The sequence below is a fragment of the Eucalyptus grandis genome, chromosome 7 (genome assembly GCF_016545825.1).
Source record: "Eucalyptus grandis isolate ANBG69807.140 chromosome 7, ASM1654582v1, whole genome shotgun sequence".
Lineage (NCBI taxonomy): Eukaryota > Viridiplantae > Streptophyta > Magnoliopsida > Myrtales > Myrtaceae > Eucalyptus > Eucalyptus grandis.
This window is the reverse complement of record NC_052618.1, coordinates 49,504,811-49,514,682: the sequence shown is the minus strand read 5'-3', so window position 1 is coordinate 49,514,682 and position 9,872 is coordinate 49,504,811. Positions and strand designations below refer to the sequence as shown.

At 39.0% G+C, this 9,872-nt stretch overlaps 1 long non-coding RNA gene across 2 annotated transcripts; it reads left to right on the top strand.

Annotated features, from left to right (window-relative positions):
• The first annotated feature begins 2,219 nt into the window (after positions 1 to 2,219).
• Positions 2,220 to 9,735, top strand: LOC120295488. Of its 2 annotated transcripts, none has more exons than XR_005552896.1 (3): positions 2,220 to 2,582; positions 3,218 to 3,989; positions 9,214 to 9,735. It is a non-coding gene; the product is annotated as an uncharacterized LOC120295488 (long non-coding RNA). The 2 variants fall into 2 exon arrangements; XR_005552895.1 differs by lacking the exon at positions 9,214 to 9,735 and adding an exon at positions 4,105 to 4,335.
• Positions 9,736 to 9,872: the final 137 nt, after the last annotated feature.

Here is a 9,872-nt window from a genome sequence, read left to right as displayed (position 1 = left end):
GTAAGGATTTTCCAGTTATGATGAGTCTATGACCTTTCTAAGTAATATACTAGGCTGCAATAGATAAGATGGATTGAAATGGATTACAAAATTAGGCAATTTGACCATTGACACCTAATTTGTTATTTGGGCAAAAGCTTGCTAACACTTTGTTCATTTATTAGAGCTGATATACTTGCTTGGTCAATTCATCAATATATAAAATCTATCGACGAATTACTGCCCAGTCCAGAAAATTAAACTCTACCTATCCCGTATTCTTGTATATTTTTATCTGATTTAATGGACTCCATTTTTTAAGGAACTCAACCTAGATTCTATGGTGAGACTTCCTTCGTGGGTCTTATCCCAATTCTCTTTCTTAACTCTTATCCGCTTAATGAATAAAATGTATCGTTATATGGTCAACATGGCCATTGTTATGTAATAGGATGAACTCAAGAGAGAAATGCGCCATAGAGATCATATAACGATACATTTTATTCATTAAGTGGATAAGAGTTAGGGATGGTGATATGCTTGGGAGCTTGGAGCTGAGGATGTTAGATCAAGGATCAAAATTCCTTCACTTGAAAATCAGAAATCGTGAGAAAAAAGAAGAAGAAATAATTTTTGAAAGAGATCAACTTTTCTTCGGTGAAGGGAATTGCCTTCACCATTCACATGACGTTATTTAATTTTGGTGCATCTAAAGCTCTTGCCTCATCATAACGGGGCATTATTTCAACATGATAGTTTGTCGTCCTATTGGGAAAAATATGATGAACAATCAGGAAGACCAATGGGCAATGGTGACCACTTTATTCACTATGCCATCACGTTATGTATTTTATACCACATCTAAGGCATTTTATTTTATTGCCTTCACTATCACTGTTCATGTCTCTTGGATGTAGATCCATTGTAACATTAATTTACTTATCTGCTGTCTCCACCACCAGATAAAAACATGAGTCTCTGTTATTAATTTTATACCTCACCCAATCACTCCTCAATCCCAACACCACTCTCTCTTCTCCTCCCCATCTTTTTCCCTCCTTATGGAGCCCACCCCACAACCACGCGAGGCTTGTGTCATTTGACATGCCTCTGGTGCCACCATCAATCTTGACCTTCCTCACTCCACCATTTACTTTCTCCTTTGGAGCCATCACAACCATGCACGGCTTGTGTCATTGACATGCCTCTGGTGCCATCATCATCTTGACCTTCCTCGCTCCACCATTTACCACCGGTGCCATCACGAGGGTGTCATGTTATCATCATCTTGACCTTCCTTGCTCCATTTATCACCGATCTCTCATGTTACCCTTCGATCTCTCTCCCCTATTGCTTCAATGTTGGTCGTTGTCCCTGCTTTCGTGTAGCTATCTCTCTCCCTCTCTCATTTAAGGTCAATCGTGATGACACGATGGAGAAAGTGGTGAGATGTGGAGGAGGCAACGATAATGATAGGTGGCCACAATGGGCGGAGATGGTGGCAAATTGTGAAGAAAGAGAGAGAGAGAGAGAGTTGGTTGACTGGGAAGACTTGACAGGATTATTAGACAATGTGATAACACATCAACGAGTGCAATAAATATGTGTCTGTGTTTCCTTTTTGATCTTATCCCATTTATGTGTTTGTCAACTCTATATCTCTATTGACAAAAAATAAAAATAAAAACTCTATAATTCAAAGACATGGCAAAGAGAAAAAGATAAAGAAAAGGAGGCTTAGAGAGGAGGTAGGGAACACACACGGTGGCTGCTGGTGTCGGCAACATGACCGCAACATAATTTCATTGACAACGACACCCAAATTCAATTAAGCATGGCTTCCAATTGATAGTGAGGTCACTTTTAACAGCAACATTGAGAGTTGGCCTTGAGCTCATGATCTTGTGATGAGGTTGCCTCCCTTTCCTTGTCTTTGGATTTGACCAAGCTTGGTCTCCAATTGACAGCGCGCTCTCATTTAAGTAGGACATTAAGAGAGCTTGACCTCATACTGAGGTGACGTTCTAGTACACAAGCAAGCGTGGAGAGAGAGAAAGGCGAGGGTAATGGCCTAGTCATGGTAATTAAGCAATGCATCAATCCACAGTAGCATAAAAAATGAAGAGAATAGGGCAAATAAGCAAATTCATCAAATTTTACATGATTACTTGATATTGTCAAATACCCATACATCCCCTTCTGTTTTCTTTCTTTTTTATTTTATAATATTGTCACCCCTCCCTCTTCTGTTTCTTTCTTTTCGACCCCCAACGCGACTGTCTTCTTTTCCTTTTCTCCTTATTACTCTTCTCTATTCCTTTTTCTTTCACCCTCATCGCCGTTTCCTTTGAGCACGCCCAGAACACCCGAAGGTTTGCTTCCCGATTCCGTGTCTACAACGCACTCCCACGTTGGCTTTTCACCAGCGCGCGATGCTACGCAAGCAAGGTGCGGTTCCATGTCTCGCGATGGCCCCGACCTCTTCATATCTTCAGGCCGTGAAGTCCGACGAGCTGAGAGATTTGCTGAGGCTTCTTCTCAGACGCAGATCACCTGTGACGACGTCTTCGGCTGTTCTTGGCCAAAGACGGACTGCGAGGGATGTACGTCATTGCTCTTTTTTATTCAGTTGAATCCGAGATTTGTTATTAAGGTTATGAGTGAAAGTAGACTGGTGATTGCGGATCTGTTAGTAGTTTAAATACTTTCTGATGTCATTGAAGTTGTCTATATCGGAATTGACTCTTCGATGATGACTCTGTGTTCTAAATTTTGAACTGACCACCAAATATTCGTTAAAATGCCTGAACGAATTCGGAATACGATTTTGAGAAACGTTCTTATGCTTTAGTGTCTGGAACAATTGTTGCGTAATGTACATGTTCGACTCACTTACAGCTCCTCTGTTTCCAGTGATTTTGGACTATGGCCAACACTCCATATGCCATGACTACTTGAATTGTTGTTCAAATCCATCCAAATATGTTGTCTCTGCTTCTGATATTATGCCGATCATAGATTTGCGTTAATCAAATATCTAGATGCGCAAAGCATGTCGACTTACGTATACCCAAGGGTTTTAGCATCTGACGGATTGCATTCACTGGATTGAGAATATGCTCACTGGTTGTGTATTCTTTTGCTCGGCTGATTGGTGTTGTGGTCTTAATTTGGTATTTGCTTTAATGAATTTCCTTTGAGTGGTCGCGTGGGCTAATTGAGGATTTCTCAATTGCAGTGATTGCTATTTGTCATAGTGGCCGGGGAGGCTTTCATATTGATATGACAGGATAGCAAATTTCTCAAGAGGCAGATGTGCCTATTAGCTTGCATCACAATGCGACTTTGTCTGGAAGGTAGGACCATTTGTTGCGCAAAATACATGGACTTGTGAATTCTGACCAGGGTAAATAGGAGAGATGTCTTACTCTCAAATCTATTGAGACCCCGGAAGGTCTTACCTTGGATGGATTGGTTCTTTGCCATGAACTAACATCACAAAGTATGAGGAAAGAACAAAAAGAGAGAGCATTGAGGTGCTTGGGGAGTGTTTGAGCATGTATGTGTGTACATGAGTGAAGAGTAAAGAAGTGAGTAACTTTTAGCTAAATCTTCACAGTGCCATGCTAACATCTTCTCTGTTTGCTATTCATGCTTTGAGATTGTAAAGAATTTCGGTCCTCGTTTAATCAGTGGTAAACTGTCATTGTCCGTCCTTGCACATGAGTCCTATATTAAACTAAATCAATACTGAAGTGTGTTTGCCAAATTTGAGTGCAACCGTGTTGATTCTGCTGTTCATATGCTTATTGTTGGATCGAACTTGTTATACTCTTCTTGTTGGATTAGACTTGTCATCCTTTTCTGCTAGTGCTTACAATGTTTTGTTTACTGGACATGTCTCCCTTGTGAATGAGCAATGGAGTCTGCTGAAATCTGCTGAATATGCTGCCAAGAGCTTGTCTCTCAAAATAGAAGCTCAGAGAAGCTCGCCGTCTGCACTTGACAAGGTCGCAATCATAATTATGGACTCTTTATCCTTCTCACTAAATTTAGTTGTCTTCATTACATGCGTTTCTTCTTTTCTGTCTGCCATTCACATCTTTGCGGTTGCTATATTTCAAGGCCCTGCCAGGACAAAGTCGAAGTTGTCCAGCACTGGGTGAAACTCCTGCTCTTTCCGTATCCACATTGCTCTCAACTCGAAAAGTTCGAGTACAGTATATGCATGTAAATTTGGTGAGGATGTTGGCGTTTCATGAATCGTGTATAGGTAAAATTAACTAAATAACGCAGCGGAAACAAAGATTTATTTTATACATGATTCTTTAAATGCGTTGTTTGTGCATTTTAATCAAAAATCTTAATGTAAAAGGGAGTTAAAAGAATTACCTCTCGAAGTGCGCTTTACATGAATTGGTTCGGATGTTCTACAGTTCGAGCCCCACAAACGTCGGACCTCTAGTTCAGACACACCAACAATAGATGTCGAATGGAAGAGAAAACTTTCAGATAATCACCACCATGATCATGCTAGCAATCTTGATGTATTATAGTCACGGCCCCGGATGAGAGAAAAACCTTTTTTTTTCTTGCGTATCAAAGATAACACAAAAACACACACATACACCTTTCTCTCTATTTTAGCAGCCCCTCTTTTTTCCTCTAAACAGCATTTTAATTTTAAAAAAATGAAACCAATCAGCAACGGTTGCTGATTGATGGACGATTAGCAACCGTTGATGATCGTCCGCTAATGCACGATCTTGGCATCGTGCACATGCATGAAGCTTCATTTTTTTATTAGATATTAAAAGGTATTAATTAATTAATTAATTAAACAAACAAATAATTAATTAATCAATCCCTTTTAAAAATAAAAAGAACATATTCTTTATATGTACGTTAGGGAATACATTAACATATATTTACTTTGGGCATGCATGTGCATCATATGCAAGTAGGCTCGTAACTATAATATAAATTAAATTAAATCTCATTTAATTTAATTTCAAATCGACTCAATTTAATTGTAATAATTGCAATTATATTTCTATCTTGTTCCACGTTATCCTAATTGTTTTAAGGTGTGTGACATCCTTAGGTTCATCACTAAGCTGGTAGTAAGACTTATACTAACACATTAGTACTCCCAAAAGAATTAATTGTCCTAATTAATCTTTGAGTCCTACAAGCCATGATTGACATCTAGCAATATGTCATGGCTACCTAGATAATGTGAATGCTTTAAGAACATAATAAACCCGTCAGCTTTGGTGATAATGTAATTCAATCCTTATGTCTTACTATGTCCCGATCAAACAAAGACCATGGAATATTTGTCAAGTCATTAATTTGATCATATGCAAAAATCTAATTGACATGCATTTTATTTGAGACATAAACAATTTATTCTCGATTACAACATCGGCCGATGATTTCAATGCAATGTCATAATTAGATCGCATAGGACATCATTTTATCCTTTGCATTTAACAAGGAGACAGATTTCATATTGCTCACATGTGTAACTTTGTATATGAGCAAACTATGATCATCAAGTATAAAGACGGATCAACAACCCGGCAGTACGTGCACCCGTGAACCATAGTTGTTCGACACACAAGTTAACACCGTGTCTCAGGTTTAAGGATTATTTACACAAGACCAAAGCATGAACAATTAGACATTGACCACGCTAAAAGCTTCCATGTTGCTAATTGTTCCATATTGTCACGTTCAGTGATATTGTCTAATACAAACACTCGTGTTCTTAATTCAGGCATTACAATACCTAATGACTTGTGACTTGTCATTCCCTTAAGTATCCAATACTTAATGGTGAAGTTAAGAACACACCGGTCTCAACAGAATTATTAATATCCACTCAATAATCCATCGATCAAAAACGATTTAAAAATTCAGTCTAACTATGAACCCGTCACATATATTCTTGACATCTCAAGAATAGGTCTAGTTGCAACTGATCTTTTGGAATCATTCATAAATATAAAACAATTGGACAAATGAATGAATACGTCATTGCCATTAATTAAATAATAATGAAAGTACAACTAAAATCCATAATATATAACTATTACATAGTAGCTTTAGGGCATACATCCAACAGAGGAAAGATCAATTCAGTACAGGAAAAAATCATTCTTTTGCCTAATCTCTCTCTCTCTTCCCTTGCTATACTGAGTAGGTATTACGACGTGATCGTACATGGAAAGCTTGAGGTCTTGTATATTTTTAATTCCCCAAAAAAAAGAAAAAAAGAAAAAAAAGGTAGTAGCCGCAGTTCTTTGGGGAAATAATTGATTGCTTTAGGGGAACTGAAGTCTTGCCATTTGTGAAACCAAGATTTTAGTAGGCTTTGCTTGACATTTGCTTTTCTTCAGTCCTACCGAAACCCCGCTGGAATGTGATGAAGCTATATCAGTACGATCTCACCTCAGCATGATGATTTAGCAGATTATTATGGTGAATTGGTGATAATTTTTTGATGAATAACCATGTTGCTGTGCCTTGAATTTGCTGGATATGGGTTATCACCACCATTCCTTTGCTGGTCACTCTCTTTTGCGTGTAAATTGAATTGATCTGAAGCCTGTCCAAGTGTTGTTCTAATTACCCACGATGTGGTGCTTGCATGTTGATGATTTCTTCATCATTGAGCATGTTTATTTTCAATTGCTTTGACTGAGGTGATGCTGAAATTCATGGAGTATCTCATTGAGGATTTAATTCAGAGGAGGGACCGAGAATAAGATAAGAAAACAAAAAAAAAAAAAAATCTGGAAAATAGAAATGGAAAATTGGTTAGAAAATAGGCCTTGATTAGGTTGTTAGATTTTAGTATTAGAATTAGCTAGTTTTGGAAAATATGGATGCATAACATGTTGTGCATAAAAGCAACTCAAGCAGATAATTACTAGCAAATTAGCAATAATCTATGACTGCTTGAAATGGCTTTGGCAGATTTCAAGTACTCTTGCTCTTTCAACTTTTATGCTCCATGTTACTAGAGGAAGGGCTCATGTGATTATTGTAGAGGTGTTAAATGGGTCGTGCAACCCATTTAAGCATAAATGGGTCGTTAATGGATCAGGCCTTAAGAAATAAAACACCCTAATGGGTTTTAAAAATAAAATAAATGGGTCTTAAATGGGTACCCATTTAAGACCCATTTACAAACCCATTAAAGTCTAAAGATGGGTAGAGGTTAAATGGGTTGTGCAACCCATTTATTTTTCTTTTCTTTTTTTTTTTTCCTCTTCCTCCCGTTGCTAGCATGGTGATGGCTGGCGATTGGCCAAGCGAGCCTCGAGGTTGCCGACATCGGGCGAGCTCGAGCTGGCCCGACGCCAGTGACCCCGAGGCTCCCCAGATCGGCGAGGCTCGAGTCTCGCCCAATGTTGGCGAGCCTCAAGCTCGCCAAATTTGGCGAGGCAAAGGCCTTGCCTGACGTCGGTGAGGCTCGAGCTCGCTAGATCTGGCGAGGCAGAGGCTTCGCCAACGTTCGGCGAGGCTCGAGCCTCGAGCTCGCCGGTGCCGAGCGAGCTCGAGCTTGCCGGATCTGGCGAGCCTCGAGCTTGCCGGCATGGGCAAGCCAGGCGAGCTCAAGGCTCACCTGTGGCCGGCCGCCGACCGTTGTCCTAGCCAGCGGCCAGCCAAAGAAGATGAAGAAGAAAAAAAAAAAAAAAAAAGAAAAAGAAAAATTATATTTAAAAAATAAAAAAATTAAATTTTATTTTAAAAAATAAAAAATAATTAAATTTCGATTTTAAAAAATTTATTTTAAAAATTATAAAAATTGTCCATTAAATTTGTGCTGTGTAAAATTATTTTAGCAATACCATTTTTTTAAATATATATATAATAAATTAAGTTTAGTTAAATGGATCTAGTATGGATTGGGTATGGATCGGGTCGGGTATGGGTCAAAATTTTTGCATTGCAATAAATAGGTTAAATGGATTGATTTGGGTCAGACCATTTATGAGTCGACCCAAACCCGACCCGACCCACCCGTTTAACGGTTCTAGATTATTGTTAGGTAGTTGTTGACTAATTGTAAACTAATTGCAGGAGAGCACTGTTTTCTTTTTTGATTTACCATAGGATGTGGTCATCCTTCCATTGCTTTGTTCACAAATATAGCCAAGGCCACTTATCTCAACAGTATACTATATTGACCAAAAAGGTAAAATAAATAAATAATAAAAGAGATAAATGTTTATAATCTATAAAACAAATTTGTGAGAGCAATTTCAACCTCAAACTTTCATAGAAGAATTTTGAAAGCACATTTTTATTATTATGATGAATTTCAATCGTTAGGAAATGTTCAAGATTATGTAATGTTGTGCAGAGATTGTAATTGGTTTCAATTGATTCAGATTTTACTGTTACTTCCAATGTTAGTTAATTTCTTCATTAGATTACTTCCCTATTTGTGTTTATTTTTTTGGATATAAGTACCCATATAATGTAATGCATTATTCAATAAAGCAATGCGCAATTCAATATTTTCTCACATATTGACTTGGTATTATAGCTAGATTGTTCCTGTTTTGATCTCAATCCATGAAGCCTATGCCCCCCCTCCCTCTCTCTCGATGCTGTTGTTCTTAGTGGCATGCTATTGTAAGACATGACACTCTATATCTTTTATGGTTTTATGGTAACTTACCCTAACATAGCCTAGGCCGACCATGCTATGGGTCAGTTTATGTTTGCTTCTCATTTTCCCGATTATGCCATCGTGTTACCTATTTTACGCTAGATCTAGGGCGTTGTATTTTAGGTCCTTCGCCATCCCTCTCTTGGATGCAGATTAATTGTATGCATTGGTTTACTTATTCACTGTCTTCAACACCAAATCAAGACACGAGTCTCTCTTGTTGTTTTTACACCTTACCCAATCACTCCTCAAGATCCCAACATCAATCTCTCTTCTCCTCCCTGTCTTTCTCCCCCTTTATCGAGTCTTCGTAACCAGGCGCAGCTTCAGTCATTGACATACCTCTGGTGCCACCATCAATCTTGACCTTCCTCGCTCCACCATTCACTGCCAGTGCTTACAAGGGGTCATGTCACGCTTTGTTCGCTCTCTTCCCTATTGCTTCAATGTTGGTCGTCGTCCCTGCTTTCGTGTAGCTATCTCTCTCCTTCTCTCGTATAAAGACAGATGAGCTCACCTGAACGTCAAGTTTATGTCTTTGGCAGGTCTCAAGACCTTGCGTCAAGATCCTTTCATCATCTACAATTACTTTGTCGACAATGACGAAATCAGAAGGTCATCTCAAGATCTAGGGATGCTTCCTCCATCTGCCCGTCCATTGAGATCGAGGTGATATCTCAAAGGCCATGGCTATGGCTAGATTAGGTCACCAATTGTGGTGCCGAGACCTTACAGAGATTTGGCGGCGAGAGAAGAGATAGAGTAAGGGAGAGAGTATTTTCGTTTTGTAAATAGAGAAAGCAAAGATAGTTGTGGATGACATGACAGAGATAGCAGCGAGATGTGGAGGACTAACGGTGATTACCGGTGGCCACAATGGCCAAAGACGGTAGCTAATGGTGAAGAGAGGGTTGGTTGAGTAGGAAGACTTGACGAAGATTATTAGACAGTGTGATGAGTACGCTGATAAGTGCAAAAATTATACGTCCATGTTTCCTTTTTGATTTTGTCCCCTTTTTGTGTTGGTTAACTTTGTATCTCCGTTAAATGACATGGCAATGAATAAAGAGGTTTGAAGAGTAGGTAGGGGACACACACAGCGGCCGTAGGTGTCAGCAACATGACCGCAGAATTTCATTGGCAACGTCACCCAAATTCAATCAAGCATTGGCTTCCAGTTGATAGTGAGCTTACGTTCAATCGC